Raw genomic sequence first — 16,803 nt, 5'->3', positions numbered from 1 at the left:
CTTTTTACATTACATTTAACTTGGATTAATTTAAATTACAGCTAATTTACAGCAAAACTATTAAACTTTTTCAAGAAAGGCTGAAGAACATGACTTCGGGTCAAGAAGTGTAGACAGGATTATGCCCCACTTCCCAAGCAGTGCCTGGTGCTGAGCCTGTGGATGTGCCCACAAAAAGGGTGACATGCATATGCATTTCTTTGTGTCTGAAATGTGCAGGTTTTTTCACCAAGGCATACTCACATGAGTGAATGTACAATGCGTGTCTTTAAATGCATATATTAAATATGCTACTAAAGATGCTGCATGTTGGTCAAGCTGAGACATGCCTGCACAAAGACGTATTTTTAAGATACTATACATTTTTACTAGAAATGATCTATAGTTTAAAGTTCCTCCTTCAGGAGATCCCTGACTAAGCCACTGGTACAATCGCGGGCCATCAGGGTTCTGCCTTCTAGGTAAAATAGGTTCTGCCATTTAGGTTCTGCCTTCTGCTCAGAAAAATATTCCTAAAGCAGCCACATTTGATTCCCTGCTCTGATAGGAAGCCAGAAATAAAACACTTTAAAAATGAATCAGATCCCTTCAACCTTTGCTGAAAGAAGGCCATCGCAGTTTATAGCACTGAAAAGTTGAAGAAGAAATATAAAAAAGATGAAAACAATTACAAACCTTTACATGCCTCTTCAGGAAGTATGTACTTTTCTGTTTTTCTTTGGTAATACTATATAACTCCAGATTTCTAGAACACAAGGAGAACACACAGTCTCACATAAAACATTCCTCTACTAGGGAAGGCATTTATTGGTCTTAGAAGACATATATCACCAAAACCAAAATGCACCATTATTTGCACAAAGATGGAACAAATTGTCATGATAATCTAACCTGCAAGAAGATGCACTCTTCACTAACAGTCAATATCAAATAACACTCATTAGGAGAAGTAACTCATGGTAGGCTTTAGCATTGGAACTCACAGACTATGACAACTTCATTTATTCCTATTTAGTTCTGTGGCTTCTTGTTTGTTCTGTGATTCTGTATGAGACACATGCCATATAAAGCAAGTCTGAGCTAATTGCTTTCTCATTTCCTAAAAACCCTTAACTATGTTACCAATAAAGGCCTTATTTTTTCATACTGATTTAAAAAGGAATTAACGCAAGTGAATAAGCAGTATTTTTCATAAACAAATTTTCAGTGCTCTCTAAAGCATGAGATTTCTTGTGTTTGAGTTTGTTGTTTTTGTGACACAGATCAGACTGCAATCTTTCCAGCTGTTAATATACGATACCTGAAGCTAATAAAAAGGCAGGGGGGGAGGAGGTTCAAGTAAGTATTTTAAGTATTTAGAACAAATTATGAGAATGTTAAATAAATTAGAAAAAAAAATAATCAAAGGCAGAAGAAATGAGAAAAAGTGACTGTGCTGGTAATGGCTATCTTAATAAGAACAAATTGTCCATCCCCTATTAGCTGCCCAAGATAAATACTTCCTTCTAAACCAAAGGTATTGGGAAAAAATGTACAAAACTGGAAAAATATGGACTAATTACTGAGATCCCCTAATTATTAGGAATAGATTTCTATATAAATTGTCCTTATTTCAGCCAGTGTTAGTTTTATATTCTCTTCTCCATCAGTATTTGTTTCTTGCTAGGCAATTTGGCTTAGGGCTTTTTTTTTTTTTAATTAAGCCTCAGTTATAATAAACTCTTGCATAGATTGAAGCAAAATATTATATCAGCAGCTTGTAGATGATGTTATTTCAGTGAAGAAATGTCATAAGTTTAAAGTGTAGTGTTTCTCTAACGACAGCTCCTGCAGTAATTGAAGCAAGTACTGTAGAGCCCTTTTTCTTCTTTTGGCAATTGACATTTCACAGTAAAAGTAAACACAGTTCGGGTGCTGGAACCTCCTTAAACCCTTTTGTAAACTGAATGCTGAAATTTCCAAATTAATAATAAATTGAGTTAGTTTTCAAAATACACGTTATCATTTACTTAATCACGCATTTGAGGTGAGGCAGCGAGGCAGAGGTGGGGCGTGCAGGACCCCCTCCTGCAGGCAGTGTGTGGTTGATACAGCAAGTAGACAGCACCTCATGCTTAAAAATAAATGGGTATTCTTCTTAAAATAAAGAAATCACACCCATTAAAAATAATTAAAATTATGAGAAGTATTTCCTTTAACCCACGCTGCCTAGTGATGCAACAACCCCCATAAGCTTTTCTGTATGTCCTTCTTTCCTTGCTTTCCTTAGTGCCTTTCTGCACAATCTACATACATGTACCTCACTAACAAGACAGTTACTCATCTGCCTGTACATCTTGTATAAATCGTTCTGAATTTGGCTGCTTGACCTCAAGGTTTTCATGGCCCGCCACTCCCCTGCAGCCCAGAAACCAGAGCGTGCTCCACGGCTCGGCTCCATGGCCTTTTCTTTTTTCCGGACCACTGGTTTATAAAATGAACAAAATTGGTGCTAATGCTGATCTCCTGTAGCACTCCAATAATCACTTGCCTTTCCCAAGCCACTACCCACTCACAAATACCTCTGTCTTTGATGTTGCAGAAGATAATTTATCTATTCACATACTTCACCTACTATAACGTATCAAAATTACAGACCTTGCAGATTATTCTTTTGTGTTTTGTTCTATCAACAGATTTCCTAAATGCTAGGAGAACTATGTCTATGGACCCAATTTACCTTGTTACTGCATAGCAATGATTTGTTAAACAATCAGATTTTTGTGGCTGTCTTTACATGTAGTATTCCAAGTGCTTCCATTGGGTCCTGGTATAAAAATAAATGGAGTAGGGAAAAAAAATCTAAACATGATTAATCTGTGCACTAATTTACCATCGGAGCTCAGATAGTATCATGTCTCAACATTTTACTTACAGGGTAAATTTAAAAAACAAACAGCCAACATCTCTTACATCTAGACAGAAATGTGTGGGCATACAGATCTATGCATACTTATTTTTCTTTAGAAGTCTACACTCTGACTGAACAAATGCCTCGAATCATTACATATATTTGCCTTAGAAGACCTTGTATCAGACATTTAAGTCTTGTTGCAAAACAATCTATTTAGTGAACCGAGATGAGGATAAAGGAGATGATCTGGAAATATAATGGTGTTTTCCTTGCTTACGTAAGGCTTACTTTTCAGAAGCTCTCACTCATCATGCTTATACATCTTTCCCCATACAAAGCTTGAGGATCTGCAACAAAAGACAGACTACTATTTCTCCTTCAGTAGCTAAGCCTCCATTATTCTCCCAGACTTTGAGTACATTTTCTGTGAAGCCTCCATGGTGCTTCCCTTTGTGTTTAGCTACATATGGGTTTGAAGAAGGAGGAGCAGATGAAGTACCCCATCTGCTCCTACAGCTCCTGTCTCTTCTGTAGTGGTGGTGTCTCAAAGAGACAGAAAGCCATGAGGCTACCCTCTGTGGCCCGCCCAGCTTCCCACAGCAGAAGACAGGGCAAGAGACAGAGCACAGCTCGGAAGGATTCCCCAGCCGATTCTACTCACTGCAAAAGCCCATCAGGGATCAAAACACACACGCATTCTGCACCAACATCCTTGCATATTACTTTCCATGCCTGTGACCTGGCATAGGTCTTTAGGCAGTAATCAGGCACAATAACTTATAGGAAGTATGCAAAAGCGTATGCATATGTGTTCAGTAGAATCATAATTTGTATCTTTTACATCTTGGGTAACTAAGAAAGTACGCCTTCTCCTACAACTCCCTCCTTAACGTGAGTTGTAAAGCAGTCAGTGAGACTGTGACACACAGCCTCATCGAGTAACAACCATGAATCACAGATAGAAGTAAAGATTTCAAACAATGAGTGAGGAATGTTGATGGAAAGCTGTGCTCCTCTGAGCTGCTGACATCCTTTAGATATAAAGCAAAATAAAGTTTGGAGAAAAATAAAAGTTCTGTTTTATATTTACTCTCTGCTCACAAAATTCCTTCTTTCTTTCCTTGACTAGTCAGAGACATAAAAATTCTATTACAACAAAAGAATTTGTTCCAGACCCCATCAAATGTCAGTGGCGTTCTGATAGCTAAGTGCCAACACAAGATAAAGATTAATAATAGTAGCAGCAACCTCCTTTCCCGAGACTTCTATAAAGAAAAGGGACAGAGAATACCAATGGAGTCACATACACACTTCTCAGCTGCTACCTTCTCGTTTGTGTTGATTCCAGTGTAAACCCTATCGTGAATTGCTTGCATTATTGTCAAAATTCCTGTGGATTATAATGACATGATAACACCACTTCAACCTTTTTCCCTCAGGAAAGAAAGAAAGAAAGAAAAAAACCCACTGTGTAACAATGCAGAAATATTGTTTTGTATGCCACACCAGCAACACATATTTCTACAAACTCAGTGACTACATGGACATTTCCTCTCTCATGCATAAAAAGATCCTTAACAGGCTGTCTTTACTCACAGGGCCTTTCAACAGGTATTCTTGCTTATGTCTGGTAGTGATATGTACTGTAAACGTGTACACCATCTTATTTTATATTAAAACAGAGACAGATTGTTTCATATAGTTGAAATAACTGATAACAGAAGGCATAGCCATGCTAATTTATGTTGATCAGGATCTGTGCACATTTTCAAATCTCTGAAGAAAGGAAACTCTTACTTAAGCTGTTATGTCTAAAGCCATCACAAAGCCCAATGGGAGAGAGCTGCACAAGAAGAAAATATACTATAAAAATACTTAAATTCTTGTCAACTTCAAAATGGAAGTAAGGTTACACTAATTTCTACACTGAGATTGAAAAGCACCACTGCATTTAGATCATGAATTAATGGATAGATTAAGATGCAATGGAAGAACTGATTTCAAATAAGCCAGAAACTCTTAAGCCAACTATGAATTTGGGATAGAAAAGTACAAATATTCCACTTTAATTCCACTTGATAACAGGAATCTTTATTACATTCACAAGTTCCCCCCTTCCTCTCCAACAGCTTATAACCTAAGTATTACTAATAAATAACACTGTCCCTGGGCACCAGAGTCGTACCACCAAGGTGTACGTGTGAGCAGTTCTTGCACTGTGGTGGCATTACTGGTGTAATTTCAAGCTCCATGAGAAACAAGACAACAAATCGATGTCTTTCAAACATGAAAAAAAAAAAGAAGCAGAGTTAGTGATCAACCTTCAGAAGTGTATTAGAGACTGAGAGGATCACTAATAGTTATTTGACAACACCAGAAACCACAGGAAAACAACCCCATGAAGAGCACTATCTGCTGTAGTATCAGTAGAAGCACCTGCGCTCTCTCTGGCCTCCTCTGTCTGCGCTGGTAGGGAATTTCTGGGGCTTATCCTGGCAAGGCAGCAGCAGAGGCAGCTTGAAACTTAGTCTTCCACTAGGCTGCAACAATTAGGACAATGTTAATGGCCAGAATTGGTTTTTATCACTTTAAGAGTAAATTACCACAGGGATCAGAAGTTAATGGGCAATTCAGCAGCAGATGCTTTTTGCTGTGGTTGTAGACACCCTGAGCTAGGCTTAGGAGGCAGTGCTTCATTCTTTAGTGCAAAATCACCTGTTTAGATAGTCAAATACAGTAAAGCATACAGGCAGATATCAACACCAAACAAATATGGAAGCTTGGGCTTTAGCTAGGGTGAACATATTCTCATCACCATCCACTTGTGTCACTTCCACAAAATACCAGTAGAGTACATAGGTTTGTTTTTGATTTTAAAAATACTTTTATAGTGCTTAAGGCAACATTTACTTTTTAAGTGCAGGATTAAAGAATTCCTATCTATGCATGACTAAAGATTAAAAATTGTCAGGGATTCTTCCTCTCAGAAAAAGATAGCTATTAGAAGCCAGATTTCCAAGTCAGTTATCAGGCCAAGTAAAACACTCATCTTGGCCTTAGTAAATGTGTTACAATAAAATCAAGAAGTCCTTCAATACTTCTAAGTTTTCAAAAATATCAGGAAAAAATCTTATTTGACTGGTTAAAAAAAAAAATAAATAAATGACTGCATTTGTGAAGAAAATAGAATTTTCTTTTCCTTGCAGCATTTGATGGAGGCCATACGTATCACTGTTGCAGCATTTCCCTACCTATGGATACAAAGAGCAAAAGGGATTTTATTACATAGGTATTAAATTACAGCTTTAGTCTGTAATAATGAACACGGAGATGCAGAACCTGTTACTCTTAAAGCATAAGCATCCTGTAGGGATTTTAAAAAGACACGAAGAATTCCTTGGCTTGCAGGGGTAAGCGCAGCCCTGATCAGATGGGATGGGGTTGCATTAGGGGAGTGCTATGCTAACGGCTTGCTGTGCTGACAACGAATGAGACAGCTTTCCTTTCCTTGGTGCCTCCCTGCTCTCTTATGTCCCCTGCTAGTAAATCCAGGGCTGACTTGTTTAAAGTAACTCAGAGCAGAAAAATAAAAATTGGTAGTTTTTATGCTGCACAACACTTAAAAAAAATCCCTGACCGACTCAGTATTTACAGGAGAGTGAACCATTAAAACTTTCAGAACTACAAATAGAGCACTTTTCCATATGGTGCTACTTTTCAAGTAACTTTCCTGCAAATCCCAATCAACCCAAGACTGATTTGTTAGCAATGCCACTGTCCGGCGGGTACATGTGCGCCTCGCAGAACTGCCCGCCTATGGCAAGGACAGATGGGACTGTTCAGGACCATGTACTGCAGCAGGTGACAAAACCTATGACCAGACCTCAGGGAGCTTCATTTCATGACATCAGATTTCCCCTTTTCCCAGAATATTGCTTCTGTTCTGAGGCACCTAGACAGAAATTTCCTTGTATATACATAATGTACACCTTCAGCCATTCTGAATATCCCTCCCCACAGTTTCAAGTTTGCTCTGCATAAGCTATGCACCTAGACTTCTAGCAACAATAGTACAAAAATCAAAATTTCTGTCTCACCAGTAATAAACTCCCATTTGCTCTATGTAGAGTGACCTGCCAAGTTAGCTCCCAGATCCAGAGACAAATTGAGAACCCTTCCTTTTCTTAGGAAATCTCTTAGGTTTTGCTATTCCAACACATGGACATGAATTAGATGCATTGTTACTGGATAATATTATATCTGTGTTTATTTAGCTTTCGAAAATATGACACCTTTTCAAGAAGGGCAGACTAAAATATGACTTTTTGCAGTAATTCCAACTGTGTAATAGCTAACATTTACCATACAGCAGGATGTCAGCTTTAAACACCACTATCATACTACGATGTAATGAATGGGAGAATGCACACAACTCAGTCCTGAGGTTATTTCACTACCATCTGAAGTGTGTATGGAGAGACAGGGCCCACTCTAATTACAATATTGTAGTTTTGACTGACAGACAATATGTCTACAATCAACTCATTTGAAAGCCATGTGTTGCAACAGTTCCTTGTCCGACTCCAAAGTGCACAGAATCAAGATAAATCAATGCCTTGTTACTATACACTAATTCCACAGTAAAAAAAATAAAAATAAAAATAAAAAAAAATCCTGGAAAACACATGTCTACAAAGAACAGCAACATGGGCCAAGAGATACCCCCCCCCCAACCCTTTTTTTTTTTGGTATCTTTTCCTAATTGTTAAAATCTATTGACTTCTAAAGCATAGCCAGAATATTAAAGAGTAATGCCTAAAAACATATATTCCCCAAACAAAACTGCTCACTCCAAACTTCCTGAACTTCATGTTTGTTATTCTAAAGCAAAGTACATTTGAATATTAAAATTTGAAAAATTCCATTTTTGAGATCGCAAGAAAAACAACTTTGGTATTATTACACATAATTCTAATGCACACAAATATATAGCTGACACTGAAACAATGTTTTTATTTTGACCTCACACAGGCCTGCGTAAGTATAATTATTATGCAGCATAATATGACAGAGATATCTGTCATTAGTAGAATTTCTGGAATTTTGAACATACATTTCAATAGCCTAAGTGGACCTAGCTTGGCAATTTAGCTGACCCTGGAAAAGAGTGCCTTATGTTCATCTTGTGCAATCTGTCCACTAACAGATGTACACCATTAAGATGTAAAGCGAGGTGGAGGAGGAGGGGAACAGCAGGAGAAGAGTCAGGCCATTTAGCAGAAGAGCCACGAGTTTCAGTAGGCCAGCATGAAGGAAGCACAGTAACGTATGGATCACTCCAAACAGGTTTCATGTAAACCTGTGATAAACAAATTACTATTTTTAAAGCATTGCATTTACTTTATCTTAAATGATATGTAAACATTTTTTTTTTTTAAAAGTATCTGCGCTGTGCTTATGGTAAGAGCACAAGATGGGAAGGGACTGCAATGAGATTTAGGCATTACAGGGGGTACCGCTACTGCCGAAGGATGGCAGCAAATGCAGCCAGTTTACAAAGATCCCTTCGTGTGAGGGGAGCAGCTTTCCTCAGCATCACAGACCTGGCCAGCCAGGAAGCATGAAGCCTACCAGTGGCAAAGTTCTCAGATTAACGGGTTGTGTAGGTGCCACGTTCAGATGTTGGAGTTACTTCGCCATAGCAACAGACACAACCTGACATGTTATAAACTCATCTTCCTTATTGCTGCAATAAATACACTCAAAGAGTTTTACCAGATTTAAGCCCTGTGTTGCCTACTGGTTTCTGTGAAATTTTCTCACCTGTGCTTATTCAGTTACTACCAGAAATGTGCAAAAGCAGATGAGACTTGCGATTAATTATTTTTTAAAATGTTCAAAGTGCCACTTACCAGGATTATCGCAACATAAAAATATTCATCATATCTGCCCACACCAAATGTTGATATAAATTATTAATTTAAGGCAAATGTGACAATTAAGCAGATTTATTAGCCTTAATACATCATACAATTACTAAACGACTTCTTTTTAAAGCTCATCTTGCCTTCTCTCTGCAATCAACACTTCTTTTCTTTTAGGTCCTATATTTTATTTATCGATGCATATTATTTTGAGAATCAGTTATCCAAGTTAGATTTTGTAGCAACAGCACATAATTAGTGCATAAACAAAGTACATACAGATAAATTATTAGTATCACAATAGCAGTCTCAAAGGAGGAAAAAGGTCTCTTACAAAGTGAGATTTTAGTAAATCATTAACAGACAAAAAAAAAATGATTTCTGTAACTGTTGCTAGCACGCACCTTTATTTGTAGTCTCAGTATATGGACCAGTAATTAACTGAGGCTGGACTGCTCACACCTGAAAGCTCTATCTTTTGCCTCATGGCCGATACCACAGATGGGAGAATAATGGACACATTCATATTTTCCTGCCTACTGTGTGATGTCTGCCCTGCAAATAACCCAACAGTAGTTCTCAGGATTGTACAGTATCAAAATTATATGACTTTCATGTTTTTAGAGATACAGGATCTAGCAATGTATGTTAAATATGTCTAGAAAATTTTTAAATCTACTTTTAAAAATAAAGAGATATAAAATATGTCTCATTGAACAAAACCAGTGTTTACCAGAAACACTGCCTATTCACTACATATTCCTTTGGGTGTTCTTTATAAAAACACAGACACATATATATATATGCACACTTCTATTTTTGTTTTTGCCTTGCACATTACTTATTGCTCTGGGAGCTTTGATATTGTTTTCAGCTGAGCAAAAGGAAATGTCAGAGATAATTTTGATAAATGTGAGCTATCTCATACTTTCTGTTAACAAGTGCTTTGTGTGTCTAATAACATGCACCTGTAAAGCTGATTTTTCTTCCTCTTGTGACCTCAAAGAACTGAGCAGAGACTGTACAGTAAAAAGAGACTATACCTACTGCTAGGTCAATAGCATTGATAAAAAGACTTAATCAATGCAGAGATAAAGTAAGGCCTTCTGACCCCCATCCCACCCCACCTGCTGTCCCTCGCTTTGGCAGTGTGTCCCTCAGTAACTTTCTTTGCTTATTGTGGTTTGCCAGGTAAGTACAAACCTGGGAACACAGGCGTTGTGCTGTGATGAACATGCCAAGCCACAGCACTTAAGTGAGCGCATCGTGATAGCAGCTGTTAGTGATAGCTGCAAAATATTTAAATCTATGTAAGCCCTTTAGGCTGTACTTATACCAGTTTTCAAAAGGAATATGCTCTCTTCAGAATAACTAAACTACTATGATAACCAATGCTTCCTTCTTTCTAACAGACCCTTACTAGGAAGTGACAAATTCTACAGCATATAAGCATAAGTAATAACCTGATTGATATTTTGTGTGCTATAGTAATTCTCCACTTTATTATTCCTTATAGCTAAATGCCTATATTTGTCTAAGTATATATTTGCAAATCCAGAAAAAAATCACTGTGGTTCCAATCCTCTTTGGTTTTCACCAAGCATTTTTTACCATCAACTCACTACATCGTTTTTTCCCTATAAGCCATTGATATTGTTTCCCCTTGGATGAACTGTGGAGCTTTTAGTTTCCTGATACAGACTCTGAAAATTTCCTAGGTTAAGAAACAGCATGTTTTTTCTTGTTTTGCATATTTGGTTCTGGTTTGGTTCTGTTGTTCTAGGGTTAAAACATTAGAAAGAAATAACTATAACCTGATCTGGAGTCTAACAAAATGAGAATATAACAATTTATTTAAAAAATCATATTTTTATGCTTACCTTTATCGCAAGTGAACAGCTTCAGAGTTTCTATTTTGAAAAGTTGTTGTTTTTTTTTTAATACTGTAAAGGCTGCTGTGAATCTAGGGAAGTAGTAATGAGTTTCTTTCAACCATTTAACAAATATGAAAAAAAAGTGACTGTACACTGGCTAATATGAATTAAAAAGAAAATTATAGTCAATCTGGTTTCCTCTAAAAGATTTTCTAGACTGGATCAGTAGAATCCCAACTGACAAAATATTTTTGCTTTAGATGAGACAACTTTCTCAGCTTTAAAGGAGTTCTTTAGAAAAGTTAAACGTATTTGATATACGTGTTTTCCCATACAGATCCTAATGTTAAAATACTTCCCAGATAAAAGAAATATATTCTGTACTATATTAATTTGCACAGACATAATGTTAGTCTATCAACCTAGGCAAAGATTCAATGCATCTGTGAAGCCTGACTGAATAGAAATCTGCTTTTTAAACCAAGTGGCTTGAAGTCAAATTTTATTTTTATTCAATGTCTTCTCCTGGAATCCTCTAAGCAAGATTGTTTTATTTCAGGAATGCTCATTTAGTCAATTATTTAAATTGAAAAGCCGTACAACGGGATATAGTCTGTGGGGATTTGTTATGTACAGATGGGTCATTTATTTATGAAATTTTTGAGCTCTACTCCTGTTACAATATTGATGTTCTTCCCCTTTGCTCCTTCTGATTTAAGTAAAATGATAGATATTGAATTGAATTAATTTACAGATTAGCCATTATAATGAAGTCTTATTTAATCATTAAGACAAGTCAAAAGAGGGGGAACACAAAAAATCTGGCTGATGGAGTTTCTGGAGAAATATAGCTATTCAGTAGTCAAGAACAAAACTTCACTAAAGTCTCTTCCACATGTTGGTTTAAGCATTGTCTTCCTAGGTTACTTTTTCTTATGAAGGAAATGTCAGTGTCATCTGCATCACTCACTCTCCATCTCCCCCAAGCAGGTGACGCACAGTTTATAGCTTACCCTTACAGATGCATTTGATTTAGGTGCTGTAGTAAAGTGGAAGTGTCAAGGTGATTCATCTGTCTGCCACTGCTGACAGCTGTGTTACACAAAGTGCCCGTGTGGAGCACATTGATTGGGCTAAAGAAGTAGGTATTCCAATATCAAAGGGAAAGACTTTCTTTGTCATTACAAATGCAGCACTGGCTTTTGACCAATATAACAGAATGGCCTGCATGAATATTTTGCTGCGTATTCTGAATATGTTTCCAAGATTCCTTGCCCTATGACAGTGACCAACAGCAAACTTGCCTGAAAAAGAAATCGTGTTGCCATGACTAAATTAAAAGAGGGGAATAAAATGTACTAACTTCTTAAAGAAAAATAAGAAAACTTGAGCATTCTACCCTTGATTTGTCACATGTGTTTAAACAACATCCACTATTATCTAAAAATGTTATTTATTTTTGCTACAAATCCTGCTAAACAGCTATTTTTCTTTCAGTGTATTCCTGAAGTTCCTCAGCATTGTCCCCTACTTTTATGGAAAATTATCTCCCATTATCTATTTTGTAAATTGTCACTATTACTTTTACCAGATGACTACTTTTACAAGGTCCTCATATTAGTAAAACATTTCCTAGATACTGCCATTTTGTAATCTAATTTCCGTCTTTTCATCCATTCGTGAGAAATGAACCTTGCTGGCCAAGTTGAATGATAGGTATGTATACATACATGTAGTCTGAGGTGTCATTTGTAGAAGAATGAATTATTATGGGAGTTAATGGGAGCACCCTATAATGATACAGTGTCAACTAAAGCTATTTATCCATCATAATTCCTATCTTTATAGATTAAAAATAGTTGTATATTCAAAAGTAATCTGCAATTCAGTGCATCAGTTGTTGATGTGTCAGTAATTTATCTAAAATAGGCCATATTTTAATCATAATATCCCCAAAATATTGCAAGTTCTTTTAATAGTGTGCTATGTTTCAGGAAAACGTGTTCCATTTCAGGAAAAAAAAAGTTACATTCAAACTCTTCTTGGTGCCCTTGCTATTTTGAAAAAGACAAGAGACTTTGAAATTCTGTTTCAGTCTTCTACCTGTAAAACCACGCTTCCCTTACATGAGGTTATGTTACCAAAGAAGAAACACCAGCCTCAGACTGTAGGACTTAACTGTGAACCATGAAATCCTAATTACTGAGTTGTTTGCCAGGAGACAAAAGGCTGGTTGACTGCAGTATACTAATGCAGTTTGATCCGTAGAGTAATAATATACTAGGAGCCATCAAATGATTTCAGAATACTCCTCTGGCTTTTAATTGAGAATTTTTAAGTGAGAATCAGAAGCACTAAGATACTATCTAAAGTATCTGTTTCTTTCTTGACAAATAAAACCTCCTAAAACTGATGGAAAATAAGGGACAAGTGGACTGATGAAAGGACAAACCTCACAGGACACAAGCAGGAAAGTACACTGCATAGGAATGTTTAAGAATCTGCATGACTTTGTGAGCCAGTTTAAAAGTTTCCTCTGAATAACACAACCTCGTGGCACATCACTATCAGGCACCTAACATAGGTCTACTGAGGTAAAAGCATTTAGTGCATCTTATTACATCTCCACCATACTTGACGAATAATGATTAGACAGTCCTTCTCTTCATATTTACCAGTTGTTCTACAACTTCAATCCCCAAAACACCATGATTTCTTTTACCATTAAAAAAAAGCTTGTAAACAAAAAATGTAGATGATGACTGGAAAGAAATATTTCCTACTACTATATTATAACGCTCTTTTGGTAGCAGCATGAAACCTTATAAATTGTCTGTTAGCTCTTTCAATGAACATTAGCTTCCATTTAAGCAATTAGAATGCTTATATCATTAATCAGAATTTGCACCTTAATGCAAATAGCAATATATAAAACGATGAAAAATTCTAATGCTAAGTTAGAAAAATAATGCTGCCATTGTATTTCTAAAACAATGCTGATCAGGAACCTGGGCATGTGCCATGCTGTGGAAATTTGATGTTGGTGTAATTCTGCATCTGACACAGTCAGCCTCCAGCATGCCTGCAGCTCCGTCAGTTATCTCTTAAAGTGAGTTTATGCAGAAGTGAAGCCTTCAGGGACATCAAAGTCAGCTTTTGCTCTCTGGACACAAATGACTGTGGTACCAAGGTATCCACTTGCTAAGTACCAACTAGCAGATTAGTACCTTTCACTAGTTGGCCCTGACCAAATGGTAAACTACACTGTACCATCATGTGCTAAGATCTCATGACTTGAGTGAGACAGAACTTGCCTATTGAGGAACCCTAACAAGTTCACGGAGGAGAAATCCATTAAAGCTTATATATATAATGTGTGTGTGTGTGTGTGTGTGTATATATATATATATATATATATATATATATATATATACACATATATATATGTGTATATATATATGTGTATATATATATATATGTATATATATCATATATATACATATATATATGTATATATATTATTATATACATACATATATATATATATATGTATATATATTATATATATATAAAGGCAAATATCTGAGTCATGAAGTCTTGGAGTGGCAAACTGCTGACAGGTGGGAAAATATTCTGGAGAAGTATCAGTCTGGGCTTGCTCATCTCATTATGAGCATTGGCCTAATCTTCAGAAATGTTCTCTCATAACATGTCGTTCACTTGCCAATAACAAACCTGTTCTGAAATGAGAAAATATTAAGGGAAATTGGAAATTTTAGTGATGAACAATGATCATGAGAAAGTTACCCTTAACTAAGAGACTAAGTGTCTCACCATCTCCAACCACTAACTTTGAAGGCAGATAAAAGGTATTTGTCCACTATTGTTAGTATTTTTGTTGTGACTATTAACCATCTTGCTGGCACTCCTCCCTGCAGTGGTTGGTTTATTTCTGAGTGAACCCAAGTTCTTACATTAAGCACCCCTTTGTTGTTCAGGTCTTCAGGGGAAAAGCCTGGTGTTAGACCTCCAAAGATCAAGCATTTCCATGACTGCTTATAAAATAGTAGAAAAAATTATATTTGTACATATCCTCTTAAAAAATTCTTTTCCCTGTGCAAAACAGTTTAGCCCCAACGTCTCAGGAAAACAAGCATTTCTTAGCAAGAATCCTTCTGATTTGAATTCTTACGTACAAGGCACTCTTGGACTATATCCATTGAATAAGCTCACTTTTTTAACTACTGCCTATCTTTTTTATATCAAATTGTATTTGATCGTTCATTTTTTATTTTTTATTATTTTTTTAATGTATGAATATTCACCTGTGTTGAAAATCACTGGCTTATTTTCTCTGGATGTCTTTTTTTTTACTGTTGGAATTGTAACAATTCGCAAACACATTTTTTATTTTGTTCAATTTCTTATGCCCCTATAGCTTGGTTAATAAACTGTGGTTCAGAAATAAGAATTTCTAGTTTTCTTTTTTTTTTTTCCTTTCTTTCTTTTTTTTTTTTTTTTAATGCAAGAAATCAAATCCAACATCTGGTGTACAGAAATAGCATGCATATATATCTTTCGTATGATTTTCAATATAGAAAGCTATTCTGATAACCATCCTTCACATAGTGTGGCTGTTCAAGGAATTCAGGTAACTAAAAATCACTAAGAGAGTGAAAATATTGTATTTGTAAAAAAAAAAAAAAAAAGTAACTGACTTTAGTTCAGAATGATATATTTAGACTGAAAATATATGAAAATATTTCTGAAACACACTTTTCTTTAACATATATCCAAGAATATTTCCACTGTGCAATGTGCATTGCATTGAACTTTACTCAGAATATTTTTACAAAGCACCTTTACAAAGCCACAAATTGTCACTGAGATCAGAGAAAGAAATATAATTCAAAAAGACATTGTTAGAAGTGAAAAATTACATGACACTCTATCGACACAGTATTACTAAATTCACAATTTATTATGCATCTATTTGAACTCTTAAGCATGTTTAAATTTGGCCATATAGTTTCATCACGAATACACTATTATTTGATACATACAGTATCATTTCTCCATGATCAAAGTACATGAAGATAATGTTTCAGGAGGCTGATTATAAATGTTATGTATTAATTCTGTAATATTTTTATAGCAACAGCATTAGACTTGTTTTATGGAAGATGTGTTGCAACTTGGCATGTGAAATGGAGATTGCACAACATACACACATGCATGAAAAGAAAATTAAACTGTGATGTCTTGTTCAGAAACACATTGTCACCCCAGATGTCTTACTACAAAATCCTCTGGCCAACAAAAATAATTCCAAATAAACCGCACAGAGCTTATTTACACAGAAATTAAAAACTGATCAGAATATTACTGAAAAAGTCTTCAAATGTTTTTCAGACTTTATTAGTCTAAGAGAGTTCAGTTCTTTTGTTCCCCAATAGTTATATGCTTATCATAATACCGTATCATAGGCCATACACAGTCACTTGGAATAAGCGTACTTCATCCCATTCTCTAGTTTGTGGGTATTTTTATATTTACATTGTTGGAATGAGAAGAATGTCCCATATTCCTCATGAGGATCTAAGGGATGCTCATGCAGGTTTTTTTTTTCACATTATCATCAGTAGTTAAAATGAGTAAATGATGGAGGAAATGCTTAGTCAAGCTATAGAAACATGAAAGAGGAAAAAAAATATTTCATGTCTGTTTTTCACATTAAAATACCTTTGTCTGTTTCAAATTTAAAGGCAAGTAATAGCCAATATATGCATTAAGATCTCTCAGATACAAGGTAGTATGACTATTGCAGACCATCCATATAGACTACTGGTACTTTTCTAAGCTGAGCACTTAGGGGCCAAAATCCCTTGGGTGACTCTGAAAATGTTACACATCCTCACCTCAATGCCAAATCAAACCATTGCAAATGTGTATTTCATACTGTTTGCACATATATTAGACCAATCCTTTTGAGGACAGAGATGTGTTTCCTTGGATCTCTGCACTTTGCTGCATAAATCCTCAACATTCACCAGAGCCAAAAAACTGTTTCCTTTAGTTCAAACTGATATCAGAGGGACAATTTTTGCTTTGA

At 36.0% G+C, this 16,803-nt stretch overlaps 1 long non-coding RNA gene across 2 annotated transcripts in view; it reads right to left on the bottom strand.

Annotated features, from left to right (window-relative positions):
* The window catches only part of LOC137863907 (uncharacterized), a 361,629-nt gene that overhangs the window by 77,881 nt on the left and 266,945 nt on the right, over positions 1-16,803 (bottom strand). The window contains exon 4 of one of the 2 annotated variants that reach the window (XR_011101212.1): positions 676-745. The exons of the other annotated variant lie outside the window; for it this stretch is intronic. This is a non-coding gene — a long non-coding RNA (uncharacterized lncRNA). The remainder of the gene's footprint in view (positions 1-675; positions 746-16,803) is intronic. 2 annotated transcript variants of the gene reach the window in all.

The sequence above is a fragment of the Anas acuta genome, chromosome 13, assembly GCF_963932015.1.
Source record: "Anas acuta chromosome 13, bAnaAcu1.1, whole genome shotgun sequence".
Taxonomy (NCBI): domain Eukaryota; kingdom Metazoa; phylum Chordata; class Aves; order Anseriformes; family Anatidae; genus Anas; species Anas acuta.
The sequence above is the reverse complement of the archived record's forward strand: the minus strand, read 5'-3'. Positions and strand labels throughout refer to the sequence as shown.